The sequence below is a fragment of the Artibeus jamaicensis genome, unplaced genomic scaffold, assembly GCF_021234435.1.
Source record: "Artibeus jamaicensis isolate MK-2021 breed Jamaican fruit bat unplaced genomic scaffold, CSHL_Jam_final contig_373, whole genome shotgun sequence".
In the NCBI taxonomy this organism is placed as follows: domain Eukaryota; kingdom Metazoa; phylum Chordata; class Mammalia; order Chiroptera; family Phyllostomidae; genus Artibeus; species Artibeus jamaicensis.
Window position 1 is genome coordinate 536421 of NW_026521807.1, and position 17475 is coordinate 553895.

The following is a 17475-nucleotide window of genomic DNA, read 5'->3' on the forward strand; positions in this document are numbered from 1 at the left end:
GACCAGTACCAAACTATTCCCAAGCTGCCATGAGGCTGACACATCGACCTCTGTTTTATTGGAAGAGAAGGGCACTGAGTTGCGAGCAAGTGGCCAAGTTCTAAAATGTTTTCTTTTCCTCATCAAAATGCAGTAAGTACAGTATCTGTACCGCATTATGCCTGTATTTCTTTATAGTACTATTTCTAATACTGTCACTTACCACTGTCTCAATGAAGCCTCTTCTATTACACCAGGCAATTTGTCTCTGTATTCTCAACCATTTTTAATATATTATGATTATGGCATTTATCACTCAATTATATTTACATTTTATAATTATTGCTGAACTTGGTTCTTTTGGAAGAAGACTCCATCTTTTTCATTTTTGTAGCCACCTCAACAGCTCACATTCCAACCAAGTTATCAATTTTGTCGATAACACAAATGTATTAAGTAATCACACAATGGAAAATAATCAACCTGCTAGATGTTCGGGCATATTCAGACTTGGCACTATAATACTTTTATCCAATTTTGATAAAGTTGGTACGCTTCAGAGGATCAATATTATATTCCACCCTGAAACCTGCTCAAGTATTTTAGATCTCTGGTTACTTTCGATAGCTATTTTATAAAGTACTGTGCATGGTTTTAGTCTTAATCCCTACACTTAAAGAGGTAAAATAATATTTAATCATTTTTTGGTATCACACCTACAATAAAACTCAATCATCCAATTAAAACAGTAGTTGTTTTAGGTTACCTGATTTTCAAGATTAAGATCAGGAATCATTAAAATTCAGTACAATGTATTACAGAAAATATTTCCACTGACATTTTATATCTTGTATGCTCTATTTCCTGAAAATCCATTATATTTCCTATACAGGTACTGGTTTATTGCTGACATTATTCCAACTGCACAATAGTCTTTTAGGTACAAGAACATTAAGCTTTTATACTGACTCAATACATGAGATTATATTATTTTTGTGTCAATAATATTAACACTGGTTTAAACATTTTTTCAGTTCAATGTACTAACAAATTACATATAAACAAGACTATATGGAATCTAACTCCTTTTCCAAGACGTGTATTATTATACACCATTACACATCTCAAAGCAAAGCAATGTCTTTAGTGATGAAGCAAGTATTTTGGTATTAAAAAAGCATGTGTACTTCACTGTATGCCAATTATACCTCAAGAAAATTTATTTATTTATTTTAAAGGCACAACTATTATGTAACAAAAGAAAGTGGCCAGGGTACAGTAGGGGCATTGACTACAAAGAGGAACAAAAAATTGGGGGGTGGGGGGCAGCAGAGAGTGTGTAGATTAACAGTTGTCAAAACTCAACTCTCCAATTAAAATAGATACATTTTAAGAATGTTTAATTATATCAAAACAAAGTAGAGAAAGAAATAAAGGTAAGCTTGTTTCAATATAACAGAATCTACCAAAATAAAATTCTAATTACAATAATCATATAGTTTACAAAAAGTAAGACTTTCTATCAAATAATGTCCTGGAACAAACATATTGAGCATGGTAGGTTCTTTAACTAAAATGGTTCTAGTTTCTTACTATTTGTGACAATAACACCAACTTTCTAAGTGTAGTGTTTCAACATTTTAACTGAACTGATTTGGTAAAGTTTTTCATTGGATTTAAATATATGAAACTGGAATTAAAAATAAGAATCTATCTGTAACAGGTTAAAAATATACGGTATTTCAGAAGTAACTTATCTCAGATACCTGTGTGTCATCCATTTCTAAACAGAAATTAATCTGAATTGTTTAAATACAAATGACCCTATAATTTACACTATAAATGATCAATATTTACCCCATAATCAGCATTTATTATTTATGTGACAAAGTTCGAAACCAATTTGAAGTTTAAATCCTAATGACTCTAACTGCTTTATTTCCTGCTTTTCCTACCTACTCATTTCCTGCTTTATATCAATGTCTTAAACACAGCAACTCAAACTTTACACAGGTAGTGAAACAAAATATAAACTCTACTTGATCTTGAAACAAAATATAAACTCTACAAAGCTTCAGTAAGTGTGTCTTTACCATAAAACATACTTCTCAAATCCTTGTCTATTTTTTTCAGGTTTCACTACCTCAAAATAAGCAATATCTCCTTACAACAAAGACACAGAACAAAATTCTACCATAGTAATAAAACATTTTACACAACTGGAGTAAATAAATGTGGAGGCTGAGAGGTTAGTATAATTGTGTTTCTACCTTTAATAAAGTTTCACTTAAATAAATTCCACTATAAATTATGTAAATCATTCCAAGGAAAAAGAAAATACACTAATTCCATTGTTGCTAAATTTAAATAATAAAGATTCATTTGTCGTTATTTCAGTCAGTAATTGCACTAAGATAACTTTGAATATAGTATTTAACAGATATATACACACACAAATGAATCCTCACTATTTAAAAAGTAGTCATTCTAGAAATACCTATAATTGTACAAATGCTTCTTCATTATGTAAAACATTCCTGATGGTCTTACCACAACACTTAGAGTAATTTTATGACAGCTACAAAATGAAGCTACCTGAAATCAGTTTCAGAATAAAAATTAAATAACTGTCTCATTCTTTAAATGAATAGTTTCTAAACATTAATTAAGCTTGATTGGCCTTCTTATTTATATAACATGGCTCTTCAGCTTTGAGTTTTTCTAAAAAAAATCTATCAACAAAAATTTAAAATATCTTTCAATGTTTTGTAAGAATCACTTCATTTATAAGCATTTATGTACTATTATTAAAAAAATTAACCACAGCATTTCTGCAACAGGTAGCATGTACAGTTTATTTCAAAGTTTATATAGCACACAAACACGTTTTTAAAATTGTACTAATTTATGGGCATTTACATAATACTTAAGTGGCACAGGTGCAGCCTTGTCTCAAGACTCAATATTTTATAAACACTGTCAGGGAGTTGAAAATAATTCTAAAGGAGAAGTTGTAAAAGTATTCTGAAAAGTGGCAATGTTGTTGACACATTTATTTTGGCTTCCCAAAATGTCCACTTTAAAAGCAACAATACTCATCCTGAATTTTCCTGAATTTATAACATCTGCTTTTGGAAGTTAGAGTGGGTGAGGGAAGCAGAGATAAAAGTGGGAAAAAATTAGTTTACGGTCACAACTGACACTCATAAATGTTCTTAAAATTATAAGATGCTTTTGAATCTTATTGATATGATTTTTATGGCTAATACTTCACAGGAATGCTGGCTTTTTAAAAATCCTAGTCACTCTTCCACAAGAAAATAGAAGTTGAACTTATTTACAATCTCTAATCCCCAATGTAGTATTCTGAAAATACTGAATTCTATCTAAAATTAATGAGAAATTCCAATGCAGTTAATGCAGGAATATTTTTCCCTTCCAATATATCTGCCTTAAGCTCTGACATATGAATTGCTGTATAAAAACTTTCCCAAATTTGTGAGTTTGTAAGCAATATTCCTGAATGTGTTTTGCATAAATATAAAGGGCCATTTTGACTTAATAAAACATTTACTGAATATGCCCTATATAGAACAAGGTTTACTTTTAAATACTACTGTAACAAGACCACACCTGTTTGTTACAATATTGCTTTTTATTTTTAAAAAACTTAAAAAAAATTTAAAAAATTTTAAAAAGCAGTCTTTTAGCCACTAGAGGGGGTTAGCAGCATTTTCCAAATGACAGTATACTCACTACCTGGAAAGCTGATACTACTGTTGGTCAAAGAACTAGAGTAACCTTAGTTTAGACTAATTGCTGTACATGTACCTGTATCCTCTGTATTTTAACGTTTTAAGAAAAATGGAAAACATAATAAATCAATGTAGTTCATAAGTTATGAATTTTTTAAAATATTTTATTTATTTTTCGATAGAGGGGAAGGGAAGGAGAAAGAGTGGGAGAGAAATATCAATGTATGGTTGCCTCTCATGCGTCCCCTGCTGGGAACTGGCCTACAACCCAGGCATGTGCCCTGACTGGATAAGTTATGAATTTAATAAAATACCAAAAATGACTAAGAAGTGATTTGAAAAGAAAACTCTCTTATGAATCTGCTGTTCTGTACATTGTGAATCAACCTATTCACACTCTAAAGCAGTGGTATAAAATATGGCAAAGAGATTGGCTTATATTTTTTAATGCCACCTAGTTTTTGAAAAGCTTATTCTTTCTCCTAGTAATATTCTCCAGCAAGAAATAAAGAAAAAAAACCCACAAACAAAAAAAAACCCAAAAAACAAAACAGAAATTAACTTCCTCAGTGTCAAAAATTATAGTTTTTAACTGCACAGTTCCCTCACTTCAAAACTATACTCTATTTATGGAAAAAGAGAAAAACACAAGATTAAATGGTAACATAAGAACATGAAGAATTTCCCCCAAACTGAAATTCTGAAACCTGTAATTTCAATCAAATAAGCTTGCTGTGTTGTGAGCATCCATACATCTTCAATATTATTTTTAAAGTATATTTTATTGACTATGCTATTACAGTTGTCCCAATGTTTCCTTCTTTGCCCACTTCCACCTGGTACTCCCATTCCCTCCAGCAATCCCACCCCCTTGTTCATGTCCAAGTGTCATGTATGTAAGTTCTTTGGCTACTCCATTTCCTATACTGTCCTTGACATTCCCGGCTACTTTGTACCTACCAATTTGTACTTCTCAACCCCTGCAACTTTTCCCTCATTCTCTCCCTTTCTCCTCCCAACAGACAACCCCCTGCAAATGATCTCCATATCTACGATTCTGTTCCAGTTCTGCTTTTTGTTCAGTGTTTTTTAGATTCAATAGTTCATAGTTGTGAATTTATGGCCATTTTACTGTTCATAGTTTGGATCTTCTTTTTCTTAAATAGGTCCATTTAACATTTCATATTATAATCCTTTACCTTGTCTGGGAAGCACTTTAAGAGCTGCCCTTCCATTAGAAATGATAGCTTTGCTGGATAGAGTAATCTAGGCTGCAGGTCCTTGTTTTTCATCGCTTTGAAAACTTCTTGCTAGTCCTTTCTTGCTTGCAAAGTTTCTTTTGAGAAATCAGCTGAGTGTCTTATGGGAACTCATTTGTAAGTAACTATCTGCTTTTCTCTTGCTGCTTTTAAGATTCTCTCTTTATCTTTCACTTTTGGCATTTTAATTATGACATGTCTTGGTGTGCTCCTCTTCGCATCCATCTAATTTGGGATTCTCTATGCTTCCTGGACTTGTATGTTTATTTCCTTCACCAAATTAGTTTTATTTCATTATTTTTTCAAAAAGTTTTCAATTTCTTACTTTTTCTTTTAGCCTTCCAGCACCTCTATGACTCAAATGTTGCTATGTTTGAAGTTGTCCCAAAGGCTCCTTATCCTTTTTTGAATTATTTTCTATTTTTAATTTTTTAAAATATATTTTATTGGTTATGCTATTAAGTTGTCCCATTTCCCTCCCCTATATTCCTCTCCACCTTGCATCCCCCTCAAATGCACCCCCCCCCATTCATGTCCATGGGTCGTACATGTAAGTTCTTTGGGTTCTATATTTCCTATACTATTCTTAACCACCTCCCCCCGTCTATTTTGTAGCTACTATTTATGCTTCTTATTCCCTGTACCTTTCCCCCCATTCTCCCCATCCTCCTTCCCACTGATAACCCTCCATGTGATCTCCATTCTGTGATTCTGTTCCAATTCTAGTTGTTTGCTTAGTTTGTCTCTGTTTTTTTTTAGGTTCAGTTGTTGATAGCTGTGAGTTTGTTGTCATTTTACTGTTAAGAGTTTTTGATCTTCTTTTCCTTAGACAAGTCCCTTTAACATTTCATATTATAATGGCTTGGTGATGGTGAACTCCTTTACCTTCTCTGGGAAGCACTTTAGCTGTTCTTCCATTCTAAATAATAGCTTTGCTAAATAGAGTAATCTTGGATGCAGGTCCCTGCCTTTCATGACTTCAAATACTTCTTTCCAGCTACTTCTTGCCTGTACGGTATAAGTTTCTTTTGAGAAATCAGCTGATAGACTTACGGGAACTCCTTTGTAGGTAACTGTCTCCTTTTCTCTTGCTGCTTTTAAGATTCTCTTCTTATCTTGAACCTTAGGTAATGTAATTATGATGTGCAGTGGTGTGTGCTTTCTTGGGTCCAACTTTTTTGTGTCTCTCTGGGCTGCCTGGACTTCCTGGATGTCTATTTCCTTTGCCAGATTAAGGAAGTTTTCCTTCATTATGTTTTTCAAGTTTTCAATTTCTTGCTCTTCATTTTCTCTTTCTAGCACCCCTATGATTCAGATGTTGGAATGTTTGAAGTTGTCCCAGAGATTCCTAAACCTCTCTTCATTTTTCTGAATTCTTGTTTCTTCATTCTGTTTTGGTTGAATGTTTAATTTTTCCTTCTGCTCCAAATCATTGATTTGAGCCCTGGTTTCCTTCTCTTCACTGCTGGTTCCCAGGACATTTTCCTTTATTTTACTTTCTATAGCCTTCACTCTATTTTGTGACCATACTTAATTATTTCAGTGAGCATCCTAATTACCAATGTTTTGAACTCTGCATCTGATAGGCTGGATATCTCTTCATAACTCAGCTGTATTTTTTTCTGGAACTTTGATCTCTTGTTTCACTTGGGCCATGAGTTTTTTGTCTCAGCAGGCCTGTTATGTAGTAAGGGGGTGGAGCCTTAGGTATTCTCTAGGGCAGGGCAAACCATGTTGCTGAGTTGTTATGCTGTATATGTGTAGAAGGGGTCTGAGAGGGAACAGTGCTGCTTGCTCTGCTCTCTGCCAGCTTCCAGACACTTCTCCTGCTACCCTCAAGCAAATTGGGCCCTTCTAGTGCTGATTCCTGGGTGGGTGGTTTTGTGTACATTCTAGGACCCTGTGGGTCTCTCCAACGACCTCTCCTGTGAGGTTGGTTTTTCCTGCCACCTCAACCCCCACAGATTTTTTCAGTCCAAGGTTTTAAGACTTTATTTCCCTGTACTGGAACCCTGGATTGCATAGTCTGTTTTGCTCCTCAGTTGTTCCTCCTGGTTCATCTGCACATGAATGTGGGACTGCCGAGTCCACCAGCTGCTGCCTTGCCACAAATCTTCTCCACCCTGATTGCCCATCTCCGCCCCTCCTATCAATCTGGATGAAGGTTTCTTGTTCATTCAGAAGAACTGGATTTAGAACCTTCTTCATTCCAGTCCTACAACCAAACTCCTTGGCTGTAGGACTTCCATACAGTTCAATTTTCTGGTTGCTTTTTGTTTTTGAATTTGTGGTCCTTCTTTTGGTTATGGGAGGAGGCACAGTGTATTTACCTATGCCTCCATCTTGGCTAGAAGTGGATTCTTCTCCTCTCCTTGCTGTTCTGATTGACTATTTTTTTTCTTCCTTATGTTCCAAATTGTTGATTTGAATCTTGGTTTCATCCACTCCACTGTTGTAAATTTCATCCACTCCTGTAAATTTGTCTTTATTTCATTTAGTGTAACCTTCATTTCTGCCTGGGTCTTTTTTATGCTGTTGAAGTACCCAATGAGTTCCTTGAACATCCTAATAACCAGTGTTTTGAACTCTGCATCTGCCAGATTGCTTACCTCCAATTTGTTTAGTTCTTTTTCTGGAGTTCTGTTCTGTTCTTTCATTAGGGCCTTACTTCTTGGTTTCATTTTTGCAGCCTCCCTGTGTTTGTTTCTATGTATCAGGTAGAGCTGCTTTGACTCTCTGTCTTAGTACCATAGCCTATTGAAGAAAAACAAATCTGTAGGTTGGTAGAGGCAGAGCCTTAAATAATCGACAGGTCGGGGCAACCTGTGTAAATCAGGCTGACTGAGACTCCAATATGGTGTTGTTTCTCTTCAGTCTGTTGGGGAGGATTCAGAAAAGGGGCAATGCTGCTGCCTGACTTCTGGAGTTTTGTCTGGGAGGAAACTATCCCCCAGCACACACCCCAATGCCAGACACTTCCATTATTTCCTCTATGCCAATATGCCCTTCCAGCTGCTGCCTCGGTGCTGAAGCCGAGGGAGTGAGTGCTAAATGCTAAGTCTATTTTGGGCCCTTTTAGAGGAGATTCCTGAGACTCATTCAGTTTCTTCTGTCACCCAAACCCCACTGCTTTTTGTAGCCAGAAGTTATGGGGACTTATGCCTATGCCTCCATCCTGGCACTGAAACCCTGGGGTGGGTGGGGCTAGGATCCCTTTTCCTGAGCTATCCCTCCCAATTTTTATTCACCACTTGTGGGTATGGGACCACCCATTCCGCATCTCTCAGAGCACCTCTGTGTCTCCACCCCTCCTACCCGTCTGGACGAATGTGACTTCTTGGATTCCTTGGTTGTTGGACTTCCATACAGCTCAAATTTCTGATGATTCTGGGTGACAACTGTTTTGTAGTACAGTTGTAATTTTTGCTGTGGTTGTGCAAGGAGGCAAGTAATATTTATCTATGCCTCTATTTTGACTGGAAATCTTTCAATATCATTATTTTAAAGCATACCACATGAGAAGTGAGATAGGACAATCAGGAGAACAAATTAACCAGCAGGGTTATGATTTAAAATACTGTAAACTGCAATGACAACAGTTTTATTCTTGTTTAGGTCAACATGACAAAATATTTGACTTAAGAATATTTGGTACAACAATTTCATGCTTGGAATTATTAAAAATCTCATCTATTTAGCTTTTCAAATACTTATGAATCCCCCCAGAGAATCAGTAGCCTCTGAAATAGGAAGAACACAAGTATAAGAGTGAGAAAACGGGCTCTAATGTCACTGTAACCACTATGGAGAATAAGACAAGTCAGCCATTACAACTTCCTGAGCTCAGCTTCCTTATTTTTAAAATGATATGGCTGGTTTAACACTATAGTTCTCCACACTAAACCTAAATACCCCAAGCTTAGGCTAAAAATGTTTATATCCAGTGGAGTCCAAATGGAAGGCAGTTCTTTGTTGAACCAGATGGAAAGATAATTCATTCAGAAAACTAAACTAATGTATAGATGAGGAGAGCTTCAATCCACAATGATTTCCAGGGATCTCATCTCATAAATCAACTAAATTCAAGCAAGAAAATGATATTAAAGAGGATTTTATCATACTCTGTCTAAATAAAACCCAAAGGCAATACAATTAACTTCACTGAGTAGAATATTTACTTGCTCTTAAGATACTTTTCTCAGACCATACTAAAAAACCAGAATATTTTCTCAAATTAGTCCTAGAGAGCTTTTTCTTTCCTATTCAGATGGTAGTCACTCTTGTACCATGTTTTACAAAAAATAACACCTCATTTGAAAATCATTTATAGAACTTGGTTATTCATTTTGCATTTTCTTCTTCTATAGCATGACACGAGCTTTCCTTTACAGACATATCTAAGTAGGCAAGATGTTATAGTGAAATAAGGCTGGAAGGACTAAGCAGGGCCTTTATCATATACCCTTGGTTAAGTGTTAAAAGAATGCAGAGGAAAATAAGACACTGCCTATCACAACTGAAAGTACTAAAAAAAATGCTCAAATAAAATATGATACTGTCGAAGTAGAAGGTAACAGCAGCTGTTTCCACTCTCCTTGATTTAAGACCTTCCTTTCTTGTATTTATAATTATGGGCTTTCAATTCCATAATATATCCTTTTATCTACTGGGGGAAATTAGTAAACTATCAAGGCTCTCCTCTGTATCCAAAGCTGATTAAGAACCCACCTGTGATACAAAAGATGATTCTAAAAAAACTAAATTTAGCACTCTGAAATTCAGTCTTATCTTTTTTCATCTTTTCTCTTTTGAGGGAGCCTACAGGTTAAACTATCTTTTTTCTTAGTGATGTTAAAAGGAAGATGAAAAGTAAATTGATATATCAAATGAGGCTGTATAAAAAAATGTGTTAACGATTTTCCATCCTAGCTTTAGAAAACAAATATTAAAGGATAAGAAAGATCTTTTTTGTTTTACTTTGAGAGGAGGGCTAATGAAAGAGCTTAGTAACTTTACATGGCTATTTTATATATTCATTCCAGAGAACCACACTGGGTAAATTATAACAACAGAAACAGTAAAAGCAAATATTTAGGACACTTTGTGCCAGGTATGACGATGCCAAAGCTTTATGTGCAGTATTTTATTTCATTCTTTTAACAGTGTGTGTGAAATGAGTATTATTATTACATCCATTCTGCCGGTGACTTTATGCAATATCTTCAGACTCACACAGTCGATAAGGGAGCCAGGATTTAATCCCAGATTCAAGTGTCCATGATATTAATCACTGCTATGCTTCTCAACATCCAAAGTCTTTTTTGCTTCTACTTCTCTCCAGTTTGCCCCTTTCTGTATTTTTCCACTGCCATACTCTAGTTCTGGTCACTGAGTGTCTCATTTTGGATAGATTCTCCAGTTTTCCAACTGCTTTTAGTCTTGTTTTTCTGGAAATCCTTTCTAGTGTAGCCAAGCAGTCCTTTAAAAACAGACATCTAATTCTTCATTTCCTGTTTTAAATCCTATTTGGCTCCCTATTTTTCTTAGGATCAAATCCTTACATTGCTTGTAAGATCCTGTTAGAGGTAGAAATAAAATTAGACTAACTACTATCAGCCTCCATATTCATTTATTAATCCATTACTTAAAATGTGGTTGCAACAATACTGCTGTAAGGGTGGTCTTTTATTCTAGTATGTATTTGCTGTAAGGAGTTATTACCTATTTTGATACAGTGGAACTTGAAGAAATAGACAAAGATATACAAATTGTGTTTATAATGAAGAAATCTTTAATAATACTTTGCAATACTTTTAAGTGCTTAATAATGTTAGCTACTATTATCTCTTCATCCCCCACAAAGGCAAGATAAACCTTTCCATCTCTGGGAACACTTACATAGGGGAAAATAAAATACAGAAGCTAGCAGCAGATGCTACAAAATACCAACAATGATCTTTAACTTTCTCATTTTATGGTCTGCCCTAGAAAAAGGGTCAGTGCATATTTTCTTTTAGATAGAAGTTCCATGGGCACAGAATAAAAAGATCATAATTCTGCTCTTTTTATGTAATTGCAAAGAGATCACAGTGACGAAATAGTTAATGTTACTTTTTGAAACTCCCTTAAATGTACCACTAAGAGAAAAAACAGGTTTAGTATGTTTAAGTAGTATTTGCAGGATGGTTGAAATGTTAAGATTACATTTGGCTAGGGGACAGGAGCCATTAAATCTTCTTTGCAATGATCCTAAAAATAATATGTGCACATAAAACAATGGTCAGCAGATGAACATTCTTTATTACTCTGGGGCTCTGGTTCCAAACTAAACTTTCTATGACAAATATGCATTCTTTCTTAAGGGTATGGGAGAAACTGGGACTTATATCAAACATGAAAAGAAACCCATAACTTATTGCTAGTGGAGAAAAAGCTGTAATATAGTACAGTATTATGTAAAATACATAAAATACAGCACAGTACTTATGTAAATCTGTAAGGCTGTACATGCAAAGGTGTATCTGGAAGGAATCTTTACCAATGATGAATAGTGCTCAACTTCTGTGTGGCCTAAATTTTCATTTTCATTTTCTTTTTTGTAGTTCTATTTTAGCATTTTCTATATTATTCTAATTATTTACAGCAATCATATATCACATCTACAAAAAATTAAAACAAAAATGAGGTCACAGATCACATTTTTCACCTATCTCACTTAATATGGGTTAAAAAACTAATAATGCTGGTAAAGGTGCAGTGACATGAAGATCTGCACATCCTGTTGAAGAGATGTATAACAGTACAACTTTTTGGAAAGCAATCTGGCAACATAGATATCAAAAGTGCTTGTAGCCTACCCTGGCTGGTGTAGCTCAGTGGATTGAGCGTGGGCCTGCAAACCTGACAATCGCAGTTCGATTCCCAGTCAGGGCACATGCCTGGGTTGAAGGCCGGTTCCCTGCAGGCCAGTTCCCAGCAAGGGACGCACGAAAAGCAACATACATTGATCTTTCTCTCCCTCTCTCCTTCCCTTCCCCTCTAAAGATAAATAAATAAAATCTTAAAAAAAAAAAAAGTGCTGTATCCTTAAACCTATCAATTCTACTTCTGAGAATCTAAAAATGAAACTACACTGCAATAAAATGCTTTATGTAGGAAGGCAGTCAACATAAAATATTAAAATAATAAAAGGTCTATTAATATGCAAACAAGCACCAAAATTACAGTACAATAAAATATTAACAGAGTTGTGTTATAAGGAGAAAATGATGTTAGATGGGGAAAAAAGCAGGATATAAACTTTGTCTCCATAATGTTTTGAGGGTACAATGTGTAAAGAATAAGAAGGAAATGAACTTAAATAAAGAGTAATTGCCTCACTTATAAATTGAAGACTGTTTTTGTATTTTTTTCTTATGAGCAAATATTACTTAAAAAAACAGTAGGGGAGCAATACAATCTAACTAATAAAACTATTTGCAGGAATGGTTTTAAAAGAATTGTTAAAAATTTTTAGATCTAACTGTATGGGAAATATCTTTTAAAGGGGCTGATTAATAATTTATCTTTTAACATTCAACTATGCATCCATGAGAATAGTTGAAATTAACCAGAAAGGGGGAATACTACAAAAAAAAATTGAGGTTGTTAGTTCTTTGAAAAGTGTTACCACTCACTGATCAAATGTTCTTATAATATATTCAATTAGATCATTTTTTTAAAATGCAGAATGCAATTAGCACTGACACTGAAAGACTTCCAGGAGGATTAAATGATAACGATGACTAATTACTGCTCTATGACTCTACAGATGAAAGGATGCCACTGAAAAGACCAAGGGACTAGGAGAGTGATATGAGTATTCCTATCAACGACTATAGCTTGCCTGCCAAGAACAAGGACATTCTATGTGACTGAAAAATGACAGAATTGTTTTCAGCTACAATAACACTAATGTGCTAAACAGTCATTTACTTTGCTACCTATTATTCCTAACCCAATGCTGTGTTTCATCCCTCAATTACAAACAAACCCAGAGTATTTACCAGGCAATGAAGACAACAAGCAATATCTTTTTTTAAGCTATTAGCTAAAAGACTTACTTGATGAAAGTAGTCTTGTATTAATTTTTTAAAAAACTTTTTCTCCCACTAATATCCAACATACTCAGTAAATAAAATTAGAAAATAGTTTGCACTGCTGCCACCCACCATTACTTTTCCACATTCAATGTAGAAAAAGCAGAATTGCACCTGTCCCAGTAATGGTCAGAAATCTCCCCTCCTGATTAAATAAAAATTCAAATGCAACACTGAAACACTTGTAAAAAAATGACTTTGTAGCATAACCTTATTTTCTTTAATATTTTCCTGCAGTAACAATACAGAATAGTTACTCAACTCTAGTTAACTGCCTTTTTTACCTCTCTTAACTAAAGAAACATTTTGCAAGGAAATTATAGACTAATAAAGACCAAAGAAATAAGCTGAAAATCTAGTAATATTCACCTGAATTGTTAGTAGATAATATGTGCTAAACATGATAAAAACTTGCAAATTTGGTAAACACTACACTGAATTATACAGTATGCTTTCAGTACAACTGCAAAGTCCTACACTATCCTTTAAGCATAAGTAAATACACAATTGATTATAAATGGACTAATGTGGCCAATTCACAGTAACCTGGAGTGAAAAGGCAATCAAATATCCTTAAGACATTTACTCTGGGAAATGCCAAGAGATTAGGGAGTTAGCAGTAGGAGTTGAAGCTAAAAAAAAAGCCAATGATCAGAAAGGTCATGACAAACTGAGAAAGAAGAAACTAGGAGTAGGATGGGAGGGCAAAAGTTATTTAAAAAAACAACAAAAACAAAAAACAAACTCAGGAACTATGAAAGAGAGTAACAGAATGATTGAATCTAACCTACCCAGGTGAGAATAGCTGGGTTCTGTTAACAGTAAGATTACTGTGAGCTTAGTTTGGGGTATCTGCACAGGTTACTGTGAGCTAAGTATAGTTTGGGGTATTCTAAATTTTCCTGGTTCCTGACAATATTCCCATTTCTCAAGGTAACATGAGTGGGCCTGTACTACCTGTACCATGTAAAATCCTCCAATTCCTTTTTTACCATCATGGTAAATGATAAACATCTTCCTCAGAAAAAAGAACTTGGATGAAAACTCAGTAAATTACTGACATGTAGTCCCTCTTTTCAAGATAATATACTTTTTATTAAGTATTCAGGTAACTAAGAATAGAAGTGCAGATGTTGGCTCAGGTGAATTCAGATTTCAAAAACTGCAGGTAACAAAAATGAACAAAGTTATTTTGAAAGCCCTTGACGGCTGAATTATTTTTATTCCAGAACACTAAGAATATTAAAGAGGGTGGTACCTTGTTTTCTTCCTTGATTTTATCAACTACAAAAGTCCTTGTAGTGTAACACCATCTACATTTAGATGTTTAAAAAAAATTATTACCCATGTATGGATTGCTGCAAGCAATTTACCCATTAACTCCCACTTTTGGGAACTAAGCAAATTCCTGATCTTAATAAGAAAAACATGCAGAGACACAATGACGCTTCTTTGCTGGTTAATCAACTTCAGCTGTGATTCCACGTATTTGGGTTTTTCTACAACTTATCTGACAGCCCTGATGACAACAGCAGCTACTAGATTCACACTTCCTTCAAAAATCAAAACTCTTGAATGTAAGTAAGTGAAATTTGATTCCATCTTCTTCCCTCCATCAATGTGGTATGATGCAAATAGGTAAATGGAGAATTGGTTCTAATCCACAGATCTCATAAAATGACTTACATAAAACATATACTAAAAGTAGTACTTTAAAAAGTTGTATTTGCATTCTTAGGCCTTTGCCAATTAATAAGATTCAAAATGCAAAGCTAAGTTTATATGAAAATCATTTATAAAGCAGACAAGTATACAAAGAAACTTTACTATCTGTTAAGAAAAATTTCTGAAATTATAGTTGATTAAAAATTGGCAAACAGAGGTTGACCCAAGATGGCAGAGGAGTAAGTGGAAGCTACACCAACTTCCTCCCAAATCCAATCTAGAATAACAACTAAATTGTAGAGAAATCATCCTGAATAACCAACTGAACACCAGCTAGAGAAAAGCCTTTATAACCAAGGACAGACAGAAGAAATCACCTTACCACAAGACTGGTAGGGAGTGTGGAGATGTGAGAGGGCCCCAGCCTGTGGTACTTAAGCCCAGCTGTCAATTGCAGCTTGATTAGATTAACAAACTGGTCAGTTTGGGGGTAGATTACTTTAGCAGCTAAGGCAGAAAATGCAAAGCAGCAGCGACAGTGGGAAGATGAAGAAACACACCCCAAATGAAAAGACGAGAGAAGTCTCTAGAAGAACTAGATGAAATGGAGGCAAGCAATTTTCACATAGGAAGTTTAATGATTATAAGATACTCAATGGCATGAAAAAAACACAAAAACCATAAAAAAGGACCAGTCGGAAATAAATAATGCACTGTCTAAAATAAATAATACACTGGAAAAAATAAACAGTAGGTTAGATGAAGCAGAATATCAAATCAGTGTTTTGGAAGACAAGATAGAAAAAAACCCAGACAGAGCAACAAAAAGAAAAAAAGGAATTACAAAATATGAGGAGAGTTTAAGAAACATTTTAGACACCTTGAAGCGTCACAGTATCTGTATCATGGGAATGCCAGGAAAAGAGAGGGAATGAGGGATCGAGAACCTATTTGAAGAAATAATGACTGAAAACTTCTCTAATCTGGTGAAGGAAAAAGTCACACAGCCCAGGAAGCTCAGACAGTCCTAAACAAATTGGATCTAAAGAGGCCTACAGTAAGACACATCATAATTAAAATGACAAGGCTTAAAGGCAGGGAGAGAACCCTAAAATCTGCAAGAGAAAGTAGGTAGTAACCTACTAGGGAGGACCAATTATACTGACATCTGGATTACTCAACAGAAACATTTCAGGCCAGAAGGGAGTGGCATGAAATATTCAAGATTATCAAAAGCAAGTACCTACAACCAAGGCTACTTTACTCAGCAAGGCTACTGCTAAAAATTGAAGGAGAAATAAGGAGCTTTCCAAGACAAGAAAAAGCTAAAGGAGTTTGTTTGTAACAAACCAGTACTGCAACAAATGTTGAAGGGCTTGCTTTAAAAAGTAGAAGAAAAAAAAGAGGAAAACAGTAAACCAATAAAATGGCACTACATACATATCAATAATCATCTCAAATATAAATGGTTTCAATGCTCCAATCAAAAGACATAGGGTAGCTGAATGGTTAAGAAAACAAGACCCATATGCATGCTGCCTCCAAGAGATTCATCTCAGATGGAAAGATACACACAGACTAAAAGTAAAGGGTTGGAAAAAGATAGTTCATGCAAAAGAAAAAGAAAACAAAGCTGGGGTAGCAATACTTACAATTAACAATAAAGCCTTTAAAACCAAGGCTATAGTAAGAGACAAGGGAGGACACTACATAATGTTAAAGGGAACAATCCAACAAGAGGATTTAACCCTAGGAAACATTTATACTCCCAACATAGGAGCACCTAAATATGTGAAGCAAATCTTGATTGACATAAAGGGAGAGATGGACAGAAATACAGTCATAGGCAGGGATTTTGATACTCCATTGACTTCGATGGATACAGCTTCCAGCCAGAAAAACAAGGAGACAGCAGTCTTAAAAGACACACTAGATCAAATTGATTTCATTGATATCTTCAGAGCATTTCACCCCAAAGCAGCAGAATATACAGCAATGAACACTTTTTCAAGTGAACAAGGAACATTCTCTAAGACAGACCACATGCTAGGACACAAAACAAGTCTCCATAAATTTAAGAAGACAAATCTTATTGAGCATCTTCTCTGACCACAATGCTATGAAACTAGCAATCAATCACAAAAACTCTGAAAAACATGCAAAGACATGGAAGCTAAATAATAGTCATTAAACAATGAATAGGTCAACAATGAGATCGAGGAAAAACTCAAAAGATACCTTGAAATGAATGAAAATGAGGAAGCAATCATCTAAAATCTGTGGGACAATAGAAAAGCAACCTTAAGTGGGAAATTCATGGCATAACAGGCCTATCTCAAAAACCAAGAAAAATTCTAAATAAAGAATTTTAACTTCACACTGCAAGGAGCCTGAAAAAGAACAAAGCCAAAATTAAGTACAAGGAAGGAAATAATAAAGATCAGAACAGGAAAATAAACAAAATAGAGTCCAAGAAACAATACAAAAGATCAATGAATCCAAGAGCTGGCTCTTTGAAAAGATAAACAAGACTGACAGACTTTAAGCCAGACTCATCAAGAAAAAAAGGGAAAGGACCCAAACAAATAAAATCAGAAATGAAAGAGGAGAAATAACAACCAAAAATATTACGACCAGTTATATGTCAAAAAGCTGGACAACCTGGATGAAACTGATAAA

The 17475-nt window shown here is 34.8% G+C and overlaps 1 protein-coding gene across 4 annotated transcripts in view; it reads right to left on the bottom strand.

Moving 5' to 3' along the window:
* CERT1 (ceramide transporter 1) overlaps positions 1-17475 on the bottom strand; it is a 115782-nt gene that overhangs the window by 64100 nt on the left and 34207 nt on the right. The gene's annotated exons all lie outside the window — the stretch shown is intronic.